Genomic DNA, 27462 nt, shown 5'->3' with positions numbered 1-27462 from the left:
CCAGAACATTTACAGGAAGCAGGAACTGCTAGAAGTCTCCTCCTTTTAGCATGCAGGATCTCTGCCTGCATGTCACATTCCTATGTAAAGTGAGAAACTCTTCCTGTGTTAGGCAAGAAAATAAAGAAAAACAAAGAAAATGGGTGTGGGGAGCAAGAGGGCACATTTGTACAATGCTTTATATTGGTTTCCACCTTATCTGCAGTGTGGAGGGGGGTGGAATGGAACCCCTGTGGATACAGGGGGACACTTGTATCTCCAGTGCCTCCAGCAGCAGTTTCACTAGTGGTAGCAAGAACACCTATTGACCTAGGGAGGATGACTCTGGAAGAAACATCTTTCTTCAAGTACCCCCCCTCCCCCACTTTGTTGCCACCACCATTCAGGAGGACAGAGACTGGAGTCACACCATATCATCAGACTCATTTGGTTTTATGAATCTATCCCTGTTAGGGCAATAAGAATCATTCATCAAGCTGATTTTGGCTACATAAGCTGTTTTGAGAATCCATCACGGTCAGAAAGCAGTGTACAAATTTTGCAACGAATCAATTAGCATTAAAAGAAAAAAAATAGATGTGTTTGGTGGTTGCGGGATTAGAAAATAGCCTATTTCCTGATTCCTGTAGTTAGCTGATGTGCAGTCTGTGGGTAGAATTGAATCAAACAGATGCAATCAGCATATTTTTCTTTACTTTCTCCATGCATTTTGCAGGAGTTTCAATTTTATTAGTATTCCCCTCTCTTTCTATATATCATAAGGACTCAGAATGAAGGGATTTCTGGTTAGTGAACCCCTGTGGGCTTACTGCCATTTACATGACAGACTTGCTCTTCATCTGAAGCCTGGAGAAGCATGTTAGCTAGATTTGAGAGGAAGTCACAGCCTAAAAGGGCAGAGAAAATTGTGCCCTTGAGTCAGCAAGAAATTCATATTAATTCAAGTGTAGGGACCAGACAAGAATGGTGAAATATAAGTCATAATATTCAGTTGGAAGATACAAGTGGAATAGAAAATGAAGGAGAAACCACACTGAGGCATGGTGATCTTTGACCCTAGACCAGGGGTGTCCAAAGTTTTTGGCAGGAGGGCCACATCGTCTCTCTGACAATGTGTCGGGGGCCGGGGGGAAAAAAGAATAAATTTACATTTAAAATTTGAATAAATTTACATAAGTTTACATAAATGAATATATTAAAGATGAACTTATATGAATGAATGAAGGTCTTGCAATAGCTCAAGGCCTACAAAAGGCCTTGCACAAAGCAAGGCCGGCCTTTCCTTTGCTGCTGCTGCTGCTGCATCACAGACGTGAAACAGCAAGCAGTGGAGGGAGCCCTCATCCCACAGCTCACGTGAGAGGTTGAACAGTCACCCTCACGCTGAGAGCAGTTGCGTCGGGCCAGTGCAGGATCCAACAAATCACCGGAGGACCAGAGGCTCATCGGAGACTGGGGGCTCCTTGAGGGCCACATTGAGAGGCCTTGAGGGCCGCAAGTGGCCCCAGGGTCGGAATTTGGGCACCCCTCCCCTAGACTGTAAAGCCATTGGATAGCACAGTAAAGTATAAGCAAAGACAGAATCATTTTAAAAGTCTGGCTAAAGCATAAAGGCATACCCTTGGGAGTCTCACAGAAAAGCTGCTTGAAAGAATTATTTAGAAGTTGTTTTGCTAGTTTCACAGAAGCTGGGATTTTGGGGTCTCAAAGGCTATGTTGATACACTTTGGAATTTGGAAAAGGGAGTCGTATCTAAGGCAAAGATAGACAGGCCAGAAGCACATGTCTTACCAAGGACATTACAATGCTGAGAAAACACATATATGGAAACATTGTAGTTATTAGAAGTAAGTTTCGACTGCTTGATTTTAGAAAAGCCTTAAAATTAGACAAAAGCTTCAACATAAGGCTAATCAGTTGGCAATGTTTCTTGGCAAACTAACAAAGTGTCTAGCTAGCTAACCATGGACACCTGCAAGGGATGAATTCTACAAGACAGAGGACAACACAAACTTCTGCTTTTAGAGTCTCTTTGTTTGAATTACAACTGAAATGGAGAAATGTATGTTTAGAGGGATTGGTGCAGGTTTGTTAGGAAGGTGCAGAGAAAGAGAGAGAGAGGCCTAGTGCATGTAAAGTAAGGAAATCTGAGTAACTTGTTTAAAGGTAAATGGGAGAAGGATTCGTTAAAAAGGAAAATGTGATGCAGAAAAAGTTTGATATATGAAGAATCAAGCAGGGAAGGTGACCTTGTGATGCTTCAAAGACATAAGAGAGCAAAGAGCTGGCTGAAGCCTTAGCTCAAAGAGATTACACTTTAGAGCAGGGATGTCCAAAGTTTTTGGCAGGAGGGCCATATCATCCCTCTGACATTGTGTCGGGGGCTGGGGAAAAAAAAGAATTAATTTACATTTAAAATTTGAATAAATTTACATAAGTTTACATAAATGAATATATTAAAGAGGAACTTATATGAATGAATGAAGGTCTTGCAATAGCTCAAGGCCTATAAAAGGCCTGGCACAAAGCAAGGCCAGCCTTTCTTTCGCTTCCACTGCTGCACCACTGAGGTGAAACAGAGAGCAGTGGAGGGAGCCCTCATCCCCCAGCTCACACGAGAGGTCAAACAGTTGCCCTCATGCTGAAAGCAGTTGTGTCGGGCCAGTGCGGGCTCCAACAAATCTTCAGAAGGCCAGAGGCTCATTGGAGACTTGGGGCTCCCTGAGGGATACATTGGGAGTCCTCGAGGGCCACAAGTGGCCCCAGGGCTGGGGTTTGGGCACCCTTGCTTTAGAGGGTGCTAGGCAACCACTAAAGGGAAGGGATCACTACTTGGCAAAGATATACACCACTATACCCCTTAATAGGTAACTGGTCACAATAGTCAAATAGAATTAAATTGTTAAAGAAAGTTTAAAGGTCTTTGCTTCATAGAGGTTTGCAGGGCTCCACAGTGTTTTACTAAAACCATGAGAAGGAATGTAGAAGAGATAAGATAGGTGACTCAAGCAAGGCCATCCTAATTAGGAAGGGTCTGAAGGGAATATATGCCAAATTGGGGTCTCCACACCTGTGTTCTTGTGTTAATGAGGATGTTACAGCGAACCCAACTGGTTTTTGAAAACTTTTGGAAATTGTGTCATTTTGGCTAAGTTTTAAGGTGAAACCCCACCGGTATGTAAATCAGAGCCAATCAATGGTTTTGCTCACTTGTTGCCCACCTATTTTCTATCTTTTATGTAAATGGTATTTTATCTTTATCCTATTAGGAATTAGCCCCATTTATGATGTCAAACTTTCAGCGAATGGGAAGTCTTCAGACAAAGGGCCAAGAGTCGTATAAGAGTTCCGGACACAGTCAAATCGGGGCCCATGCTTTGGACATGAGTCCCGTGGACCAATTGTATACAATTCAAATAAAAGCCTGGGAACCTTCATCCCTGCATACTGAGTCGTTCTGAGTTGCTTATCTGCCTTGAAACCACATCACATTTCAAATAAACTTCAGGTGCTGTGACTTTGTGACTTGCCAATAGTGAACTAGAAATCTTGCAGTGCTATCCTATGCAGGTTTACTCAGGCATAAATCCTATTGTGTTTCATGAGGCTTACTCCTGGTATAGAGTGCATAAGATTGCAGCATCGAGAATATCCACTATGGAAGAGGGTCTTCATTTCAAATCACCTCTAAATGTACAGCATGAAGTTTCAAAGCCTGTTCAATGGAGAGCTTGGATTCAATTCAAAAATGGTACTTCCTTATATAAAAACTAAGTTCTTGATATAATCCTGCAGAGAATCACTTTTTTTGCCCCACAGCTCCTCAGGCCTCACAGGGTTGTTAAATAAGAACATAAGAAGAGCCCCACTGGATCAGGCCATAGGCCCATCTAGTCCAGCTTCCTGTACCTTACAGTGGCCCACCAAATGCCTCAGAGAGCACACAAGACAACAAGAGACCAGCATCCTGGTTCCCTCCCTTGCATCTGGCATTCTGGGGTAACCCACTTCTCAAATCAGGAGATTGCACATACACATCATGGTTCGTAACATGTGATAGACTTTTTTTCCAGAAATTTGTCCAGTCCCCTTTTAAAGGCACCTAGGCTGGATGCCATCATCACATCCTGTTGCAAGGAGTTCCACAGACTAACTACAGCAGACATTTTCAACCACTGTGCCGTGGCACACTGGTGTACTGCGAGTGGGCCACAGGTGTGCCACTGGAATTTGGGGGAAGGTCATTTAGTAGGGCCAATGGGGATGTGAGCCCCCCACTGGCAGCATGGTGTGCCTTGTCAATTGTAAAAAAAATCTGATGGTGTGCCTTGACAATTTTAGTGGCCTTATCAGTGTGCCATGAGATGAAAAAGGTTGAAAATCGCTGAAGTACAGGCTGAGTAAAGAAATATTTTCTTTTGTCTGTTCTGACTCTCTCAACACACAATTTTAGCAGATGTGCTCTGGTTCTGGTGTTATGTGAAAAGGATAGAGCAACTTTCCATCCTCTCTATCCATCCCCTGCATAATTTTGTATGTCTCAATCATGTTGTGAGGTAGGGGGTGACAGGGCGGGGTGGTGGTGGTGGGTGGATCAGATCCCAGGAGAGGGCTGGATCGACATTGGGTCCCCAGTTCATAATTTTACTTATGGGTTTGTGACACAGAAAAGATTGAAGACCACTGATTTAAATAAACCAGTGGAACATGTTCGTCCTTCTCTAGCCTCTGTGCTCTGATAAAATGTCATTTCCCCCATTGGATGAGGCAGAAGGGGGGGGGGACAGCCACACTGACATTCGAGGGGAAAAAATCTAAGAGATGCAAGAATTTTTCTCCATCCCACAACGAAAGGAAATCTTTGCTGTGTGCTCAGGTTGGATCATGTACCCTTAAGTTTGTGGGTCTGTAGCGTCAAATTGAAATCGAGCCCTTAGACACAAAACACTTTCCATACACATGGGAATGGGCATCTTTTGACAATGGGAGCAAAAAGTAATTGATTCCGCTCTCCTCAAAATTGCTTTACACAAATCTTGTCACATTGCCTTGCTGGTGATGCATCGTGTCCGGTGATATCGCTATTGTGCTGTCATGTTGCATGACAGCTGTGATATGAGCCATCTCGATGAGACACAGCAAGTCCTCAAAAATCCGTACCAGAAGCTTCTTCTGTACTTGGCTCTGCCTGCTGTCCAGAAGAGATATGCTTCTTCATTACTTGAAATTGATATGCAATTAACTGAGATTAAATTATTTCCCTGCTATCCGAGTGCAATTAAGGGCGACACGTCTCCTGCAATTAATATTTCTTGAGTAACTGATTCATTCCGACAGTTGGCAGGTAGCGATCTGCGATATCCTTTTGAATGGCTGGGTTTCCTTCTCATTTTCAGCATTCCCAGTTGCAAAGATTCAATAACCTACAGTACGGCAACCCTCCGCAACCCTCCAAAATGCAAGCAAATGGACCAAAACCCTCCGACACAAATGCCAACAAAATAATGTGGCAATCAAGAAGTGTGACTTGCTCCTTGCCATTTCCTCAGTCCACACAGGAACTATCTAAGAGACTGGACGCTTTCACCAGAAACTTTGAACTCTAAGTTTACGAGCTCCATGTAGTTTGGCACGGAGGGAGATCATTTTTTATACAATCAGTTCTCTTTATATGCGAATTCCTTATCTGCTCTGTTCTCCTTATCTGTGAATACTGTGGCTGGGCCAAGCCTGGGGAAAGAGCCATGAGACAGGTGAAGGAGGAGATAGGTAAAGCAATTGCCCCTCCCCGCTGAACTCTGAGACCTCACTGTTGGGCCAGCAACCTTCCACAAGGTATAGCCAGCAAGGAAGAGAAAGCATCAGATGTTGGAGATGTTGATAAGCCCTTATTATCACCGAGCCCCATAGACTTCCAAGTAAGATTCAGGTCTATAAAGTTCATGAATGATGAAGAGTGTCTGTGAGAAACCAACCTCATTTTTTCTCATAGGTTCAATCATTCAGTATGCACTAATTCGGTATTCACAAGGTTTTCCAGAAACCTAAACTTAGCAGAGAACTGACTGCGGGTCAAAGCCTGTCCAAATTTCCAGCACCGGTGCAGCCGCAATGCAGCCCGGAGGTAAGGGAACAAATACTCCCATACCTTGAGGAGGCCTATGTGACTCCCCCCCCCACTGCAGGTTGTAGTGCACGCCCCATTGATATAGCTGCACCGGCCCTTAAAAATTGGATAGAATTGGGCTCTGTATCTCATTCTATCTCTGGAATGAAGTAGAATAAACACATCCCCAAAAGTGTTCTGGATCAGAAGAACAAAATCTCTCTCTCTCTCTCTCTCTCTCTCTCTCTCTCTCTCTCTCTCTTTCTTTCTCAGATGACTCTTCTCTCTAATCTCTCCCAATGAGGGCTGCGTGACCACAAAACCCTCCCATAGGAACATTACATCAGAAACCTTAAAGGTGTGGTTCTGGTGATCAACCTGAAAGATCCAGGTGCAAACCCCTGCTCAGCCACAAAGCTTCCTGGGTGATGGTCACTATCAACCTCACCTACCTCACAGGGTTGTTGTGATGGCAAAAGGATGGATGGAACCACGTAGATCACCTTTCACCCGTCTTTCTTCATTTTTCGAGGACAGAAAAGTAAAAAGCCCCACACCGCAATTTAAACTTGCTGCTGCCTCTTCCAAGAAAGGGGAAAGGGAAGCTCCCCATTGCTTCCTGGGGAAAGTAATGGGTATATTGTGGGATTTGGCTGAAATCTCTCTTGTGTTTAATCCAGGAAGCATTGTTCTTATTTTCAGTGCCCTCACTGACATTGTCTTGCCGACATAGTGTTGTGACATCATCCGACGTGCTACAGCATCCCTGATTGACTAGGGCTCCGGTTTTCAAACTCTCCAGGAGTTTGAAACCCGCAGTAAGTCCTTGCGGGGGCAGGGGGAGGCAGCGGGGAAAGGCAGCGACACAATCCCCAGGATCACGCCGCACGGGGTTACAGGGACTGGGGTGCACCCTGCACCCTCCAGCACCCTCCAGTCCCTGCAGCAGCCGTCCCTGGGTGCGGGGTGCCCTGCGCGAGCCTCTGTGGGGCTCCCCAGGTCAGCAGCAGTGAAAGTGAGCGATCGCGCTCTGCCTCTGCAAAACCGGAAGTGCAGAGGCTCGAGCAGGGCTCCCCGCACCCAGGGACGGCTGCTGCAGGGACTGGAGGGTGCACCCTAGTCCTTGCAGCCCCGTCAGAAGTGAAAGTGGAATGATTGTGCTCCACTTCCAGTTTAGCGGAGTTTAGCTTCCACTTCCAGTTTAGCTTCACTTTGGAAGCCTCAGGGAGACCTGCGGACAGCTATGCAGGCCTTCCCGCGCCCCCAGGAGGCTGCAGGAGGCTGTGGTGAGTGCAGCCAAGCCCCTGCAGCCCCCTGAGTGGTGCGATCCTGGGGATCACACTGCTGCCTCCTCCCTGCCACCTGGCTGCCCCCGCCCCTTAAGGGCAAAGAGGCCAGGGCCCTCAGGCTGGTCGCGACACCCCAGTCTGAAAACCTCTGGACTAGGGGAACTGTTATGCTATATGCCCCAGGCCTGTAGAGAATTTACAGCCTGGATAGAGCAAGACCCTAATGTCTTGGCCTGCATACAGTGTAGCATCATGGGAGTGGCTGATGCAATATCTTGTCACCCGATGTGTCACCAGATGGTGAGTCATAGGATCACCAGACTGTAGCCTGCCTCTCATTGGCCAGTGCCAGTATATACTGCAGCCTGTGCAAGCTGCTATGTGGGAGATGTTATGTGGAGTGTCTGCGGGAAGCTACGTTGGTGTGATTTGTGATCGGAGTATCGAGAAAGAGAGCTATCTGTGCTGTTTGCTTGCACAACTGCCTTTGAACTCTAAATATCTTGTACATACTTCAAAGAAAGGAACATCTGCTAGTGGAGCACTGCCGTGTGCCTCGTTATTTCCCGGGAGTACTTGCCCGACCATGAGTCTCTGGAGCTGCGGGGTCGGCTGCGTACTGCCACAGGAACTAAATAGGAACAGGGGTGAGGAATGGAACTAAGGCAGAAGTAGAGAAGGAAACAAGCAAATAACATAAGAAAGGGAAGATTTGTACAAAGCTGATTTGTGTATGTATATTTAACTCACCCAAATCACAATTTTTGGCCTGACAATCAAATCAAAACTATTCACTGCAACCCTATTCACACATTTTCTTCCAAGCAAAAGCTGCTCAGATTTATTTTCGCACAATTACTAAAGAAAACAGATGTCCTACATGTACGTCGTGCACAGGGGAAGACTGTCCCACACCTTGTTGTGGTGTGTGGCCAAGAACACTTGGCAGGCTTCAGTAGCTGTAGCCCAGTGGCAGAGATTTCAACTCACAAGGCTTTTTAGTTGCCACTTTCTTCTATGGCATTCTGGGTACAAGGAAGGATGTTGCTTGGAGTTTGTGCAAGTTTCTTGAGCTGAGCAGGTGGGCAAAAGAAATCTGAAGAGATCAGTAATGGAAAACTGGGACCTTTCCCAACCTGCTAAGAGTTTGCACCAGAAGGAGGGCTTGACAACAGACATCTTCAGCTTTTAGTCCACCTAATTCATGCGGAAAACACAAGCCAATGCAACAGACCACTGGAGTCTATGAATTAAGAACCCTCAGAGGCACAGGACACTTTGTGTCAGGGGTCTCAATCTTGTTTCATACAGCAGGCCGAATAGCATTCATGATGTCTGTTATGGGCCGGAAGTGATGTCATTAAGCAGGTCATGACCAAAAATAAGCACTTTTTCTCACTGAGGAACTCATTAGCTACAAACGGCAGTTGAGAAAAATATGCAAATCTTGACCATAGTTTCAAGATATGAGAGAGCCCATAAGAACATAAGAACAGCCCCGCTGCATCAGGCTAGAGGCCCATCTAGTCCAGCTTCCTGTAACTCACAGTGGCCCACCAAATGCCCCAATTACCATGCAAGTTGCCTTTTCAGGAGTGATACCTTAGCATAGCTGAGCAGCTAAAAGCAGCTGAAGGTGGTGCTGGGAGAGACCGACAGCCACATAAAGAGCTTCCCAGGGCCACATCCAGCCCATGGGTCTCATGCTCGACACGCCTGCCCTATGCCACACAACAAGGAATAAATCTACTTAACATAATTGGGATATCATTGGTGTGATAATCCTGAAACTCTGTATGTGGAATTCTTATGGCTATTCCCTTCTCTATACTAATATTTACTGCTCAAGGGGAAAAGGCCAGTTTCCATTTATATACTGAAATTAATTTTAACTAATTGCCCTTTAATAGCCATAGGGACTTGGCATTGACCTCGGGTGATGTCACCAGCCATATGGTTATAAATGCAGGTTCAGACCTTTCTCAACCCAGGGAAGTGATTAGTGGTGAGAATGAAATCTTATTCAGATTTTTGAAAAAGAAAAATAATAGTTTCCTCTTGTGCAGCATTACAATTGGCAGAAAATTACAGATGTGGGGGGAACATGCCCACACATCAGGGATCCACTGCAATTATTTCAACAACGAAGAGGTATCCACATGTCTAATCAAATTCTTAAAGTCCTTTGCAGCAACTGTTACTCTGCACATGCCTGATCTTGTCTGATCTTGGAAGCTAAGCAGGATCAGGCCTGGTTAGTACTTGGATGGGAGACCGCCTAGGAATACTAGGTGCTGTAGGCTTATACCATAGTCTTTCGAGACTGAAGGTTGCCAACCATTTTCTTGAATAAAAACTGTTTAGCATGAGAGACAAATGCAATGGCCATTCCAGAATAAAATGCATCTGTTGGAAAGCACTCCCAAGGGAAATCCAGTTTATTGTGGGTTGCATGAGTACATGTCTGTGTTCTGGGTTTTTGTTTTTATTTCCCCAAATCTTTTTACCACTGTGGAATGAAAACTGCTCATTTAAATTGTCCATCTAAGGACAATTTGCTGCTCTGCAGATAATCTTTAAAGACAGCCAGCCCAGCAATTAACAATTACATTTTGTTTCTTTCTTTCTCTGTTTCTTCACGCTATCTGCCTAAGGTCAACTGATGTGTCAAATGCAATACACGCAGCTATTGGAAAGTTATCTTTTACTAAGAAAGTTAAAATCCAATTTAATAAACACACCCTTTTGTACTGTTGGAAGAGAAATGTTTCAGAGTGTATCAAGCATGAACCTGCAAGCAGCGATGGTACCACGAAAATAAAAAATAGGGGGGGTAGGTAGGGAAGGAACAAGGTGCATTTCTGGAAAGGAGGCAAACTTTGCCCTACATGTTTGGTTCCTGAAAGAAAATAACACTGTATTTCACATTAATGCTTCCTTATGTACAATTATGCTGTCTCCCAACCGAGTGCCAGAGATGACTGCCCACAAGTGTTGCACCTATGCTATCTGGCATCTGGCAGAACAAATTTTTTAACACCCCCACAGAAGGCCTTAAAAAGTGAAAACCAGAAGTGTCTTTCTAAGGCTTGCAGCAGGACTTCTAGGGGAAGGGAAGGCTATGCACATTATCCCTGGGGCTCGGTAGACCTACCAGCAGCCTTAGAAAGGTACTTCCAGTCTTCTAATGCCTTCTGATGATCTCCAAAGGCTTCAAAAGGCACCCCCCCAGGCATGGTGCCCATGGCAATTTAACCCCCCCCAGGGCCTCCTTTAGCTATACCACTGCGGCCCACAGCTCCAGCCTGGCTCCAAGAGCTACACCGGCAAAAGCTATGATGTGCACCAGCAAAATTACACCTATCGTTAGCGCCTTCTCAAAATTGTTCAAGGCAGCTTTCAAAATGTAAAGCAAAACGCTGTAGAAATATTGGACTATAATAGTACTTTCTATTATCGTTGGTGATATAAATTTCTCTATTGATCAGTCATACATTAGTGGATAATGCTCCCCTAGTGGCTTAATCATACTTTTGTCTATCTCAGATCTTTAGAACAAAGAGCGCAAATTGGATTAGGCTGTAAAGGATGAAGCACAGTGGGAATTATTATTATTATTTCTTTTAGGTGCTGAATGATCTTTAAGTCAAAATGGTAATTAATGTTACTGTTATCATTAGGTAACAGGATTTGCTTCATTAAGACAAACATATTGTGCAGGAGCATTTTAAACCGCACAGCCTCTGCGGCACAAAATGCACGTAAAAGAAAACAAAGCTTGAAAAGTGCATTGGCAAGAGGAAAGGGAAACCAGAATGACATTCAGCTGCCATGATAACAAAACTGACAACAGGTTGGAGGTGTGCAGTTCAGACGTAATAGCCATGCTCTTTCTCTCAAACATGTTTAATTAACATTCTGTCTTAACAGATAGCGCTGGGGCACATCAAGGATTTTCACAACCAATGACAATGCAATAGCTAGGTACAGTGGTCTCACTAGGGGTTTGCGTCACCAGGTGCCAGAGGCCAGCGATTTCATGCAGAATGCAATGAAACAAACCACATCAAAGTAACTCTATTTGATCAAAACTTATAGCCAAAAATTCAATGGGGTGGGGCAATGGTACATCACCATGCAGACCCCCATTGCCCCACCCCCATTGAATCACCTAGATCCCACTAGGTGATGCAGACCCTAGTGAGACCACTGGCCCTAGAGTATTGAGAAAAGTGTAACATACATATATATAAGCTTGAAGGGAGCTGTAGGATGAACTGGGAGGTGGAGCCTGGAGGCCAGAAAAGGATAATACAAGGGAAAAGATGAGGCTGTAAATTCTGAGAATAGGAAAATTGGAAACAACAAGCACATATATGGAGAAAGGTCAAAAACCTGGTTCCTGGTATTCTTAACTGGCTAAGCCAATCCAGTTGCATCTTACTGTCAGCCAAATATTATTCTGATGTTGGGACTCCCTATTCCCCTCTGAAACTGTTCTGACATCTAATCACATATCACCCAATATCTCCGTGACAGTTCTGTCCTTCATCCCACTTTCGACAGATCAGGTCTCTGCACATCTCTTTGAAGCATAATGCATCATGCTGCACTTGGCTATGGCCACCAGCGCTGCTGTTGTCGCTCTAATTTGCAAGCCCATCATCCTAGTGGCTTGCAATGCCAGTTGTCGCAACTTTGTGCCAGCCTTGCACTCTCTCGGACATACTAAGAGACCATCCCTGTAAATTAAGAGACTGGTGGCATCCAGGTGGCAGCTTCCCATACTCTCGGTTTGGAAGCTGGGCACTCGACCATGTCAGTAGTGAACAAAGCATCTGTTAATCTTCTTGGAATACAACAACAGAAACACAACAGTGGGAAGAATGAGCACAGGTGGCATCAAACAAACAAACACTGGACAACAAAAAGGACAAACATGATTTGGGTAATGATATACAGGAACAATGTCTCATGTCCTTTGATGCCAACTGAATGAGTTTGAGAGAAGGCCATAGCTCAGTGGTAGAGCACAATCCTTCCCTGATTAAGGCCTTGGGTTCAATCCATGGCATCTTCAGTGATAGATACAGGTGGAGCCTATTTATCCGCGTTAGTTCCGTTCCGTGACTCGGCGCGATTAACAAAAATTCCATAGAGTTACGCAAATACACTGCAGCCTGACACTTCCGGATGGAAGGAAACTAAGGCAGCTATTATCAATCCCCTCCCCTCCGCTCCGTACTCAGCCCTCCCATTGCCAGCTGCCCGGCTTCTTTCACAGTTGGGATGCTGATCTTTTAAGAGTCCAGCCCTATGCGTTTCTACTCAGAGTAAGCCCTACATTGACTACAATGGGGCTTATTCGCAGGAAAGTGTGGAGAGGATTGTAGGCTAAATCTCATGCTTTGCTTGGTGGGAAGGCTTGCTTGTGTCGGTGATAGCCTGCACCATGGGGGGGGTGAAGGGGGGAATTCGGCAAACACTCCTGTCAGGGGCTCACTGCCTGGCCAGCTCCTGCCTTACCTGGAGGTGCAGGGAGGGCAGAGGACAGGCGGGGGAGAGCCACGGGAGGCTGAGGGCAGATCCCACCAGTCAGCCCTGCGGGCTGCCACGGCTGGCGGGGAGCTGTGGGTGGAGCAGGAGCAGTCCCCAGAGAGGCACTCCTCCCCAAAGTGCAGGGGTGCCGGGGGACGGATGGGGGAGAGCCCTGGGTGGCAGTGGGCACAAGCAGTGCCGCCAGGGAGGGCATTTCCCCCCGTGGATGCCACTGGGTCTTCTCACCCCATGGGGGTGGCTCAGCCAGGAGCAGGGTGGTGGGGAGACAGGTGGGGAGGAGGAGCAGGAGGCAAGCCAGGGTGCAGACCGCTCAGCTGGTGAGCAAGCCTCCCGCAGACTCAGATAGCAGGGCAGTGTTAGCTCTAGGACCAGGTGCCCGGGCTGACTGGGTGAGGAGGTAGAGCCGGGAACTCCATAAAGGCCAGGGAGGCCAATGATGATGAGGAAGCTGGGCAAGGCTAACAGCCAGGAGGAAGGCTGCATGCCCATGAGACTCAGGCTACCTTAGAAGCCAAAGTGGGGGACCCGGGTGGATCTAACCCCCCCCTTTTTGGACTTGAGGCCACTCAGCCTCACCCCAGAGACCTGCCACATGGTGAGTCTGAACCTGTTTTGGCCAGAGGACCCTCAAACCCTCCCCAGGATCCAACAACTCCCTGGGTTTTTAAAGCAATCCCCTCTGTTGCTACTACACCTGCCCCCGTGTGCACGTGTGTGTGAGTGAGGGAGAGTGAGAGCAAGCTCCACCTTGCTGCATGTGTTCTGGCTACAGAGGTTTTCTACCCCCCCCTTCCCCTCCTCAGCCTCTTTGCAGGCTCAGGAGCTCCAGGAATGTTACTGTTCCTTGCAAGGGGAACCTCTTCCAGGGCTATTTCCCTGCCTGGGCGAGGCAGAGTCTTTTTGCAGTGTTTTGGGCTGCCTGGAAAGGGAGCGAGATGCCAGTGCAGGGCAAAGGAGGCAAAGGTGTGTGTGACTTTCCATACCCCCACCCCATTCGCCTTGAGACAAATCCGCAGATAAAAAATCCGTGGATAAATAGGCCACACCTGTATTAAGGTCTGTGAAAGACCATTGCTTGAGACCTGGAATGGTGAGGCCAGTCAGAGAATAGCATTGAGCTTGATGGACCAGTATAAGGTAGCTTCAAATATGGATATAGGTATGTTTATGAGTGAAGAATTTTTTTGCATTACCCCCTCCTTTTTCATAGAATTGGAAAAGGCCCCCAAAGCCATCTAGTCCAAGCCCTTGTCTGCAGTGGGAAATCCTACAAGAGCAGGGATGTCAAACTAGTTTCACGTAGAGGGCCAAAGTTAGCATTTGTGGTGCCTTCTAAGGGCTGGAAATAACATCATTAAACATATGGTGGCCATTCTGAAAACATGCAAATCTTGTCCATAATTTCAAGATATGAGCGAACCCAATTATAATTGGGGCTGGATAAATAGCTTCTGGGGGCTGCAATTGGCACACAGGCCTTAAGTTTGATACCCCTGTCCTAGAGCATCTCCAGCAGCCTCTGCTTGAAGATCTCCAGTGAGGGAGAATCCACCACTTCCCTTGGCAATCTGTTCCACTGCCAAACTGCACTGCCTATCATCAGGATGTCATCCTGATGTCCAGCCGGAATCTCCGCTGTTGCAGTTTGTACCCACTGGAGACTTTTCAACTCTATAATTCTGTGATAAACAGAATACTGCACATGTAGCAGAAGAGCTTCCATGGTTACATGGTTAAGAAGAGCTTACATGGTTGGTTGGCAACCTTCAGTCTCGAAAGACTATGGTATAAGCCTACAGCACCCGGTATTCCCTGGTGGTCTCCCATCCAAGTACTAACCGGGCCTGACCCTGCTTAGTTTCCAAGATCAGACGAGATCAGGCATGTGCAGGGTAACAGGATGTTATCCCCTTGCCTGATTCCATCTGCATTTTGTTTTACTTTGCAGTGACAGCCAAGAGAAAAGATAAGAAGGTGCCTTTCATTCTTACCCTGGACATGCTGAGGGATGTCCCTATTCATGCCAGTCCCCAAATAAGGCATTTCCATAGCAGTGGGCAACAAAGTGGGCAACAAACATTTTCTCTCCAGGTGCCCTCCTTTAGAAATACGGGAATATTCATCCCTTTCCCTAAGAACATAACAACAGACCTGCAGGATCAGGCTATAGTCCCATCTAGTTCCAATTCCTGTATCTCACAGTGTCCCACCAAATCCTCAGAGAGCACACAAGACAAGAAGAGACCTGCATCCTGGTGCGCTCCCTTGCACCTGGCATTCTGAGGTAACCCACTTCTAAAATCAAGAGGTTGCACTTACACATCATGACTTCTAAGCCATGATGAAGTTTTCCTCCAGAAATTTGTCCAGTCCCCTTCCAAAGGTATCTAGGCCATATGCTGCCACGACCACATCCTATGGCAAGGAGTTCCACAGACTAACTACTCGCTGAGTAACTAAATATTTTCTTTTGTCTGTCCTAACTCTCCCAACACTCAAATTTAGCAGATGACCCCTGGTTCTGATGTTATGTGAGAGGGAAAAGAGCATCTCTCAATCCACTCTATCCATTCCCTGCATAAGTTTGTATGTCTCAATCATGTCCTCCCTCAGCCGCCTTCCCTATCTTTAATAAATCATCTGTGCTCTAAGATCTGGAAATCGTAGCAAAAACCTTCAGTGGCAAGGCCAGAAGAGTTATTGCTCAGCTATTTGCACTAGTGGAAACACAGCCCAACCTAGCAGAAGGCATTTTAAAAAGAATAGCAATTTGCAAAGCATTCGAGCTGCAATCCTTGGATGACATTCTCTGGACAGTCCCCATAAGCTTCACTTGAATGGCCATGAAGTAAATTATTGAGTACTCTACCGCTTCCTTTTTTCCTCCCTTATATACAATTCATGGAAAATTTCAATGAAAAGAGAGGCAAGCCAGATAGTCCTTGTTTCCAAGAATGGCCTTATTCCACATCTACAGCCATTGTGGATGATTGCACCATTATAAAAACGTGGTGGGGTGATAACCCTAACAGTTCAATGACATCAGAACATCAGGACAGATTTGTATGGTTCCAGCATCACCCCACTGTTAAGCAGGGCTCTACCTTTGAATGTTAAGAATATTTTAAAGTTGTGCTGAGTTTTTCCTTTCACTCAGGTCCTACAAGAGAGAGGTGCAGGGGGTAGATTGTACCTTGGCCTGGTACAAAAAGGGGCCCAAGAGACAAAGGAGGGGGGCTGACAATTTTTTGGGAAGTCATATTTTTCTGATCTCACCAGGGTCCATGAAAATATTTCTTTAACCAGCATGTAATTAGCCTGTGGAAACCCTTGCCACAGGATGTAGTGATGGCATCTGGCCTTGATGCCTTTAAAAGGTGACTTTAAATTGGACCAATTACTGGAAGAAAATTCCATCACAGATTACAAGCCATGACAGGTATACGCAACCGTGTGGTTTTAGAAGTAGGCTACCTCAGAAGGCCAGATACAAGGGAGTGGCACCAGGTATCTGGTGGGCCACTGTGAGACACAGGAAGCCAAACTAGATGGGCCTTTGGCCTGATGAAGCAGGGCTCTTCTTATGTTCTTATCTTCATGAGAGGGAGTGCAGGGAGTACATTGACCCTATGCCTGGGTCATAAAGGGGGCCCAGGAGCCAAAGAGCCCAATCCTATCCAACTTTCCAGCACTGATGAAGCTGTGCCAATGGGGCATGTGCTGAATCCTGCAGTGGAAGGGCAGTCATGGAGGCCTCCTCAAGGCAAGGGCTGCATTGGGACTACACCGGCACTAGAAAGTTGGATAGGATTGGGTTCAGAGGAGGGGAGCCAGAAATTTCCTGGGATCTCAGAAAATGTTTGCCTATACTGTGTGAAGACTAGTATTCACATTTTGTGTAAGCCTACACCGTTTTATATATCATAGAGAAGTTATGATCCGACGATCGTATGGAATTATGATCCAATGGAGAAGGGAAGGGGCCCAAAAGAAACTTTGCATCCCCTGATAAAATTCCTCTCAGAGGCCCTGCTTTCGCTGAAAGGATTTTTCAAACCTTGAATCACAGATGTTGACGTCTGATTTAGTGTTGCTATCTCTAGCCACGCTGATGGCGGCTACATTTTTTTTCAAAAAAAAAACAACAAAAAACATTGCCTTTCAAAGTCAAAATAAATAAAACATAAGCAGACTTTAAACTAGATGCCATCTATAATATGACTACTCAGAAATCACTGTGTTGCTGACAAAAGACAAAGGTGGTTTTATTCTCAGGAAGGCATAGGGAACCTGAATGCAGTGTATGCACAAAGAATTGACAATCACAGTTTCTAGCATGAAAAAAGAGGTGTTTTATTTTTAAGGCCCATGTTCCAGGGAAGCCTGAAAATTAAGTCTTACATCAGATCTGAACTACATCTAACCCATCAAGTCCATTGTTATACATACAGTAACTTGTCTGTGCTGTCAATCAATTAAGCATGTTTGGTTAAATTAACAATCTGCTGTCTAACCAATAATTGAAGAATTACAGGTCATACCTCATTGTCTAATGGGGTTCCTTTTCGGAACCACCAGAGGATTTTAAAAAATCAGAGGGTAACAAATAAAAGGAAATAAAATAGCTTTAAAGACCTACTTCCAGGTTTCTTGCTCCTCCATTGTCAACCCAGAATGCATTAGCATAGATGCTATACTGCATTCAGGGCCCAATCCTAAACTGTGCACGCTGGCACTGAGCCATAAGGCATATTTGCGAAACCTAGTGTCGGTGCTCTGCTGATGCTAGCGCTGGGCAAGCGCCAGAGCTCCGCTGTTCAGACCACTGAGCAGTAGAGCCGTAGGTGGAGATGTGGGGAGAGGTGGGAGGAGGCGTTCCGGGGTGGGGGGAGGCAGAGGGAGGGCAGGAAGGAGGCGTTCCAGGGGAGGGAGTAAGGGAGGGAGGTGGGACTGATGCTCCACTGTATCCAGACCCCCCGTGTTGGGCTGGCCGCCCGACACGGAGGCTCTTGATTCCATGCCGACCTTTGGGTTGCCGTAGAATCAAGTAGCCCCTTTGTGGGGTTACTCACTTTACCTGGGGGAAGGGGATGAAAGTCCCCTTCTCCTGAGGAGTCACCGGCGGCTGCCTGGAGCGCACAGGATTCAGCGGCTGCCATTTTCGGCGCTGCTGCAGCCCTGCACACTGGGCAGCTCAGGATTGGGTTGCCCAACATTAGATGGGGTGAAGAATGGAATTAATTAGATTCCATTGCTCACCCCATCTTGTGCCTGAAAGCAGTAGAGCATCTACACTGATGCCTTCCAGGGCAACAATGAAGGAGCAGGAAACCCGGAACAGGGCCTTTAAAGCTATCTTTAACCCCAAGAAGCTTGCAACCAGTGCAGTTTAAGATCACAAAGGTAGGAAATTGAATATTGGTGCAATCCTTTGTGCAACTATAAAGGTAATGGGTGCAGGGGGGCATGGAACTAGGGTTCCCCCATATTCACAGTTTCCTGTGTCTGCGGAGTGGGGGGCAGGAACATATTCCCGTGGATATCGGGGGACACCAGTATATATATCACGAAAGTCGCATAAGATAGCTGACAATTTACTAAGCAAAAGTTACTGCTTCCTGACCACCCGGATCTCTTCTTTTGTTGATTCTGTACAACAAAGCACAAGTAACAAAATAGCCTTAAAAATAATAATAAACAGCCCTTTAGTGTGGCCTTATCTCAAAGCCCCTAAAGATTAACCATTCCTCCCTGATTAAACGTTGGGTCCTACCGTTTAATCAACTTAAGCTTCTGTGCTTGCAGGCCTAATTACTACAATAGGCCATTGAGATTGATGGATGAACAAAGTTTGGAGCAAGAAGTTGTGGCCGTACATCACAAACCACAGTTAGGGGGAAAAAATGCAACTTTTAATGAATCCTAGAAATGTTACCATCTCTGGGTAATCTCTTTGTAAGGACTTTTTTGCAATTTTGTGTTTTTCCTGGTCAGCAGCAAGATGTTGTTAATCCTAATCAAAATACCTATGAGATGAATAGTTGATACACACAAATTAAAAACAGACCCTAATGTAATCTGGTATGCCATCACTGTATCTGGTAACAGATTCAAGGAACTGGCCACTAAAAAAATCAATCGCTCTTATAATCTTACAGACTAAGCCTAACCGTTTGACAGGCACCGCTCCAACACCCACGGAGGCCTGCTAGGATAGGCCTCTTCAGCTGCGGCAACGGGCCTCCGTGCGGTCTAAATATGTCTTCCAGCTCATTTGCAAAAGCTCTGATGGCTGGAGCTGGTTTAGGATTGGGTCCTAATCACTTACTAGGTCTCCGTTGGTTGAAATACTGAGCCAATAAGGGCGCAATCCTAACCAACTTTCCAGTACCAAGGTAAGGGCAATGCAGCTCCAAGGTAAGGGAACAAACATTCCTTGAGGAGTCTTCCGTGACTGCCACCAACTGTAGGATGCGGCACATGCCCCATTGGCCCCGGTAAATTGGTTAGGATTTGGTCCTAAGATGTCTACCATTTTTAGGTGCCAACATTTGGAGATTAAAAATGTAACTTCCTCAGAACAACCACTGTTTTTTTTTTTAAAGAACATGTTATTAAACTGTTTCCATTGTCCCTGCAGAAGGAGAGAGACTGACAGGTTTTGAGAACGATTTGAAATTAGATATCTGATTATCCTAGTTGAAATGCAAATGCATCTGTTAATGAGGCCCCCTGAACTGTGGCATAATTCAGTGGTAGCTTTTCAGATTAAGGGCACAAACCTAACCCCTTATGTCCGTGCTTTCCAGCACTGGCACAGCTGTGCCAATGGGACGTGTGCTGCATCCTGCAGTTGGGTGTCACTCACGGAGGCCTCCTCAAAGTAAGGGAATGTTTGTTCCCTTACATCACAGCTGCATTGCCCCTATGTCAGTGCTGGAAAGCACTGACAGAAGGGGTTAGGATTGCGCCCTAAATGTGCGCAGAATGTGCGCAGAAGGGGTTAGGATTGCGCCCAAGATGTTGGTTGGTTGGCAACCTTCAGTCTCGAAAGACTACGGTATAAGCCTACAGCATCCGGTATTACCAGGCGGTCTCCCATCCAAGTACTAACCAGGCCTGACCCTGCTTAGCTTCCAAGATCAGACGAGATCAGGCATGTGCAGGGTAACAGTTGCTGTGTCCATGAGAAACTATAGACCAGTGGCATAGCTAGAGGGGGTTCAAAGCACTAAGTTATGCAGGCTCCTGAATGCACCTGAATGTGCAAGTGTCTCTTCCCCTTCAGAGCCATTCCAGGTGGTGGGAGCAAAAGAGAGGCAAAGGGGAGAGGAAGGGCCTGCTTGCAGAGCACATTCAGGCACCTCCAAAATGTAGTGCTTTGCATCCCCTCTTGCAACGCCACTGCTATAGACTGGACATTTGGGGCCTTTTCAAGTTCTATTGACAGCAGGCTGAAGGGTTGTACAGAGAGCATTTTAAAGTAACATGAAGAGGATTTTTGTTTTGTTTTGGCTTCTTTTTTTAACGTATATAGAAGCCAAGGAAACAACATTCTATGTAGGGGAGCAAACTAACACGCACATCTGCTGTGTGATATAAGGAGTAGCTTGCACTGACAAGCTACCGTGGCATCTCCGTCGGGCAAGTGGAACAAATCTATCCTATTATACTGCCTGTAAATCGCAATCCCATTATGATTGCTTTCGGGAATGTATCAGATGCATGCAGGCAATGACATGGGCTATCGAGACTGCACAATCTGCTGCTCCCTCCACTGGTTGCTCCCCACCCACGCCTAAGCCCTTTAATAGGTTTTAACATCTCTGATAGCTTACATAGTTGAAAAAAAAAGTTTGCTTCCAGAGAAATGACATTGACCCAGCTATCAGAACAGTGGCACGGCATTGACTTCTGGCTCAAAGGATCAGACCCAACCTTCCTTTCTTCAGACAAAGAAATCAAGCAGCAAATGACTGTGGAAGAGAGGTAAAGACACTTATCCCATCAGTGCTCAGCAATGACCTCAGATGTTGCACCACTTCCCTGGGCCATGCATGGTTGGCAACCTTCAGTCTTGAAAGACTATGGTATAAGCCTACAGCAACCGGTATTCCCAGGCAGTCTCCCATCCAAGTATTTACCAGGCCTGATCCTGCTTAGCTTCCGAGATCAGGCATGTGCAGGGTAACAGTTGCTGTAGTGTCACAACAGGAGTGCAGGTGATGTGGACCTCACTGGGTGTCACCCTTCCTAATGGTGCCTGAAGTGAAGCAGGCAGTGATCTTCTGCTTGGGCTCTTCCCCAACAATCGTGTTTTTGCCACTTGCCGGAGAGAACACAGGGCCTGGAGTGGGTTGAAGTTTGCCAAATTGAGGTGGTTCAGAGGAAGACTTTTTGCATTGAAAGCAACGCAATAGCCCACAAGGTTGGGGACATTGTGAGTACATCGTTACATCACCCCTGAACTTTTGGACCAGTTAAATGCTGCATCAGGTGGCATCCACACTAGATGGATATATCTGCCCTGGATATAATCAGTGACTAGTCTCCCCTGCACTACATACAGCAACAGGAGCTTCATGAGCTCCAGACAGGAGTCTGGACGGCTGGATACAAAATGGGGGGGGGGGCATTTCTGAGCATCAAAATAGGAAAAAAAGATGAGAAGAGATGAGGTATCCTTTTCCCTTCTTCCTACTCACTCAAAAGCTACTCTCACGTAACTCTCACCACATGTGGATTCCCATCCACTACATGTAAGAACATAAGAACAGCCCCACTGGATCAGGCCATAGGCCCATCTAGTCCAGCTTCCTGTATCTCACAGCGGCACACCAAATACCCCAGGGAGCACACCAGATAACAAGAGACCTGCAAGGCTTCCTGGGAATTGTAGTTAAGAACATAAGAACAGCCCCACTGGATCAGGCCATAGGCCCATCTAGTCCAGCTTCCTGTATCTCACAGCAGCCCACCAAATGCCCCAGGGAGCACACCAGATAACAAGAGACCTGCAAGGCTTCCTGGGAATTGTAGTTAAGAACATAAGAACAGCCCCACTGGATCAGGCCATAGGCCCATCTAGTCCAGCTTCCTGTATCTCACAACAGCCCAGCAAATGCCCCAGGGAGCACACCAGATAACAAGAGACCTGCAAGGCTTCCTGGGAATTGTAGTTAAGAACATAAGAACAGCCCCACTGGATCAGGCCATAGGCCCATCTAGTCCAGCTTCCTGTATCTCACAGCGGCCCACCAAATGCCCCAGGGAGCACACCAGATAACAAGAGACCTCATCCTGGTGCCCTCCCTTGCATCTGGCATTCTGACATAGCCCATTTCTCATATCAGGAGGTTGTGCATACACATCATGGCTTCTAACCCGTAATGGATTTTTCCTCCAGAAACTTGTCCAATCCCCTTTTAAAGGTGTCCAGGCCAGATGCCATCACCACATCTTGCGGCAAGGAGTTCCACAGACCGACCACACGCTGAGTGAAGAAATATTTTCTTTTGTCTGTCGTAACCCTCCCAACACTCAATTTTAGCAGATGTCCCCTGGTTCTGGTGTTATGTGAGAGTATAAAGAGCATCTCTCTATCCATTCTGTCCATCCCCTATCCTTCATAAGCAAAAGGTTTGATTTTGTCATTATCAAGAACTAGATTTTCATATTCGATTTTGGGGGGAAAAAATTGATTGCTTAGTGCAGCTTCATGGTTAGAGTCACTTAAAACCCTTGAATTCCAAAAGCGAAGACCATGATGGTTCCTTTAGTTTGCTTAGACGATAATTGTGTTCTGACCATGGATGGCAAAACTATATTCAGAATTCCTTTTCATAGATACTGCCTTTGAGCAGTAATTCCGTAGCGCTCCGTGGAAGAACCATTGCCAGCTATCTAGGAAGAACATTTCTGAGGTTACTGAGAGTAGCTGTAAATATACAGCTACTGTAAATTTACAGCGGTTACTGAGAGTAGCTGTAAATATAACTCAGCTAGTTTCGGCTAAGAAAGATGAGCTCAAAGAATTCATTAAGAAATTAATTGCTATCCATGCTAGATGGTATTACTACAACAGGGAAATCTAACAAACTCAAATAAAGTTGTGTGATTGCAAAACAAGACATGATTGGCATGACATTTTTAGCAATGGCACTAATTTTAGCAGTCTCGCGTTAATCTAAAATTCATTACGATCCCTCCAGATAATACATTTTAAAATCATACTTGCCAACAGTAACTGCCAGCAGTGAAATGAGTTCTTTGAGCAAACACTGACATTTTCCTCACTATATTAGAAAGTGAAACAGGACTAGATTTTCCTGGTGGTTTTATTTGACTTGATGCAAAATTCTTGGCAGTCGATTCAAGGAGAAGAGGCCAAAGTGAAAAGAAATGTAAGAACATCCCAAAACAAGCTAACCATAGGATGTGGACTCACCTCCCTGCATTACAATCTCTGCACATGAACTGGAGGTTGTCCATGACTTTGTATACCTTGGCTCAACGATCTCCGATACTCTTTCTCTTGATACTGAGCTAAACAAACGCATTGGTAAAGCAGCTACCACGTTTTCCAGACTCACAAAGAGAGTCTGGTCCAACAAGAAGCTGACGGAAAATACCAAGATCCAGGTCTACAGAGCTTGCGTCCTGAGTACACTTCTGTACTGCAGCGAGTCATGGACTCTTCGCTCACAACAGGAGAGGAAACTGAATGCTTTCCACATGCGCTGCCTCTGACACATTCTCGGCATCACGTGGCAGGACAAAGTTCCAAACAACACAGTCCTGGAACGTGCTGGAATCCCTAGCATGTATGCACTGCTGAAACAGAGACGCCTGCGTTGGCTCGGTCATGTCATGAGAATAGATGATGGCCAGATCCCAAAGGATCTCCTCTATGGAGAACTGGTGCAGGGAAAGTGCCCTACAGGTAGACCACAGCTGCGATACAAGGACATCTGCAAGAGGGATCTGAAGGCCTTAGGAGTGGACCTCAACAAGTGGGAAACCCTGGCCTCTGAGCGGCCCGCTTGGAGGCAGGCTGTGCAGCATGGCCTTTCCCAGTTTGAAGAGACACTTGGCCAACAGTCTGAGGCAAAGAGGCAAAGAAGGAAGGCCCATAGCCAGGGAGACAGACCAGTGACAGACTGCACTTGCTCCCAGTGTGGAAGGGATTGTCACTCCCAAATTGGCCTTTTCAGCCACACTAGACGCTGTTCCAGAACCACCTTTCAGAGCGCGATACCACAGTCTTTCGAGACTGAAGGTTGCCTACAATATGCTTCCCACTCCTTCAGGTGCTGAGAATTTTCAGTGCAAGTGCTACAATATTTTAGGGCCCAATCCTAACCAACTTTCCAGTGCTGATGCAGCTCCAATGTAGTCCCAAGATCAGGGGAAAAAAACATTCCCTTACTGTGAGGAGACCTCCACAGGGACAGATCCAAGGGGGGTGCCGTGGTTCCCCAAACCGTTGCACCGGGGGGAAGGGCATCCGCCAGGATGGGGAGCAAAGTCAGGTGCCAGGGGAACACCCACTGGGTGGGGTGTCAGTGGCAAGATCACACCTGGCTGGCCCAATAACTCAAGAGACCCTGGGCTGGCCATGTGGCCGGAAGGAGTGGGGTTCCCAGATCTGGTGGCTCGGCTCAAGGAGTCAGGCTGCAGAGGAGGGAGGTCACTTCTTTGTGAGATCCAAGGAGGCGACCTGGGGAGGCCTACCCACTACCCTTCCTTGACCCCCACCAAGCACACGCCCCCCCCAAAAAAAACACAAAGAATGGATCTGCCCCTGGGCCACCATGACCCCCTGCAGGATGTAGTGCATGTCCCATTGGCGCAGCTGTATTGGTGCTGGAAAGTTGGATAAGATTGGGCCCTTAGTTAACTCTGGACAGTTGAGTACTACAGATTATGCTCTCTTTGTGATCTTTACAAAAATAGAAGCAGAACATAGTAGAAGCCAACAGCCACTCCTACAACACTCAGCCAATCAATTGATCCTGCAGGATGCGCAACACAGCATCTGCATCCCAAGATGGTTCAGCTAACTCACAGCTTTTCCTCAGTCTCCAGACTAAAACAGGAAACTGGCTCCATAGTTACTTTGTCTTCATCCACTAAATAGAGGGCATCCCCTTCTCAAGCTCTGATCAGTATTTTCCAAAGCTGGAAAGCACTGGTGCTGGTTATCAAAACAAGAAATTATTTGGGAATGCTGATGCCATTTCCATGATCTAGTTGCGCACACACAATTTCGATTCCTATTCTACTTAATCTTCTCAGATGCATTCCTTCCAGAACCGTAATGTCATGTAAAATGGACACAGACATGCATATGCCATGCTGCTAAAGGCTGAGCAGGGAAGACAAAAAACAAAAACCACAGTGTGGAATTAACAACAGGGAATTTTTTTTTTTCCTAAAATGCTTCCTTTTCTAAAGCACTTAGTTGATGCTGACTGACAGCTGACAAAACGCAGACAAGTGAAAATAATCAATTTCACGGTCTTTGTAACAATGGGAGGGGAAAAAAGGGATATCAAATAATCTCTTCTCATCAACCCAAGACAAGTAGTTCTAAATACCACAGATAATTTTCTACGAACTTTCTCATTTTGTGTGACTGCCTAGATCTTCTCTGCTGTCTCACTGCATTAGAATTAACAAACTAGGGCTGACGATGGAATGGAATGTTTTTGAAAAAGATTTTATTTTCAATCGATGTTGCATTTGAACCCATCCTTTTCCAAGCTCTGGTCAATAACTTGATTCGTAACACTGTACTGGTGTACGTCACTTAACGACAGGGATACGTTCTCCAATCCCTGTTGTTATGTGATTAGGTCATTAAGCAAACATTCAGCCCAATCTAGTGCCTTTGTTGTGTAAACAGACACGCTCTGTCAGACACTAGCTGGTCACACAGGCTACTGGAGAGAGATTGCCTCTTCTTTGCGTTAAGAGCCACTTTGTTGTGTAAACAGACACTCTGCCGTAGGCTGTGGGAGACCTGATTGCCTCATTAGGAGCCTCTTTGATGTGCTTTGACCACTGTATATGTATATGTGGTCCATTCTTAAAGGGAAGGTTAAGCGGTGCATACCTGTGTATATAATTACATGGCATCAAAGTCAAACATTGGCCAAGAGATGGGGTTGGAAAATGACAAAGGCCTTGAAATCCTGTTAGTCATCTGTGCACCAAGTGCATGGAGAAAAGTCCATCAAAGATTACAAGCCATGATGGGTATGTGCAAGCTCCTGGTTTTAGAAATAGGCTACCTCAGAATGCCAGACGCAAGGGAGTAGTACCAGGATGCAGGTGTCTTTTGTGCTCCCTGAGGCATCTGGTGGGCCACTGTGAGATACAGGAAGCTGGACTAGATGGGCCTTTGGCCTGATCCAGCAGGATTCTTCTTAATAAGTCACTTGTTGAACCAAGGCATTCTCTTGGAAGCTGTATCTGAAATCAGGATTTGATCGATGTGTGCCCTGAACTTTGCCCAGTGACCCAGTTCTATTAAGCCATTTTCATTTTCTCTTGTCCTTTGTACTGTGTTCACAGTTTTGTGTTCTCATTAGGCTTCACCATCTTATTGTCTCACCTTCCCCAACATCTCTTCTGAGTGATGAGGTAATTCACAATGAACCCTAGGCTTGTTTCCATTAAATTAAAAAAAAAAAAATCAGTATTCACAAGCCAGGGTCATAGAGACCAAAATCATCTACATTTTCAAGAAGCATTCTTTTTATTGATCCGGATGTTATTGATTTTTGGTGGAACATCTCTAAGGAGTCAACAGATAGATGATAAAAGATGCAAACTTGACTGTATCTCACAACAAAGCATTATTTTAATGTATTTTTTTAAATAAAGTAGGTATATTGCAGATGAGCAAAATAATGCATGATAAACTGACTGGGGAGGAAAAAAAATTAAGGGAACATTATCCAGATAGGATTTTATGCAGTGCTCAAGTTCAAGGCTAACTGAATTCATGGCAATAGCCAGAGCAGTTTTACTTTCTAAAAACTTGTGACCAAGTCTTATTTTTTATCATTGAACATGTGCTGATAGTCCTGGCTGACTGCTTGAGGTCCTTGCAGAACACCTGGCTCACCCCCTGGTCTGGTGGGGAGGGGTTGTGTGTCATTATAGCTTGGCCCAAAATTCCCTCTCCCTTTCCTTTGGAACTAAAGCTCAGAACCTGTAATCCAATGGGACAACATCTAGATGTTATGCTTCTTGTGGTCGCTTGGTTGGTTTTCAAATCATTAATTTTGCACATAGGTCTTTCCATAGGTGATGTTAGGCTGAACACTGACTCCACACTCATCAAAGAGCACATATACACTTCTTGTTTCCTGTTGCTCATGGCTATAAGATTTTGCTTATAGTGTTTGTACAAGCAAGACACCTTGTCAATTCACGGGAATGTAATCCATCTAAACAAAGGTAATGGGGCATGGGGGGGCGTGGGGAACAGGGGGTAAT

General features: G+C 45.9%; 1 protein-coding gene and 1 pseudogene across 1 annotated transcript in view; both read right to left on the bottom strand.

Annotated features, from left to right (window-relative positions):
- GRM8 (glutamate metabotropic receptor 8) overlaps positions 1 to 27462 on the bottom strand; it is a 504716-nt gene that overhangs the window by 118925 nt on the left and 358329 nt on the right. The gene's annotated exons all lie outside the window — the stretch shown is intronic.
- Positions 14745 to 14862, bottom strand: LOC136658137 (5S ribosomal RNA; annotated as a pseudogene).

This window comes from Tiliqua scincoides, chromosome 7, assembly GCF_035046505.1.
Source record: "Tiliqua scincoides isolate rTilSci1 chromosome 7, rTilSci1.hap2, whole genome shotgun sequence".
In the NCBI taxonomy this organism is placed as follows: Eukaryota; Metazoa; Chordata; class Lepidosauria; order Squamata; family Scincidae; genus Tiliqua; species Tiliqua scincoides.
Note: the sequence above shows the minus strand (reverse complement) of the source record. Positions and strands in the feature narration are given on the sequence as shown.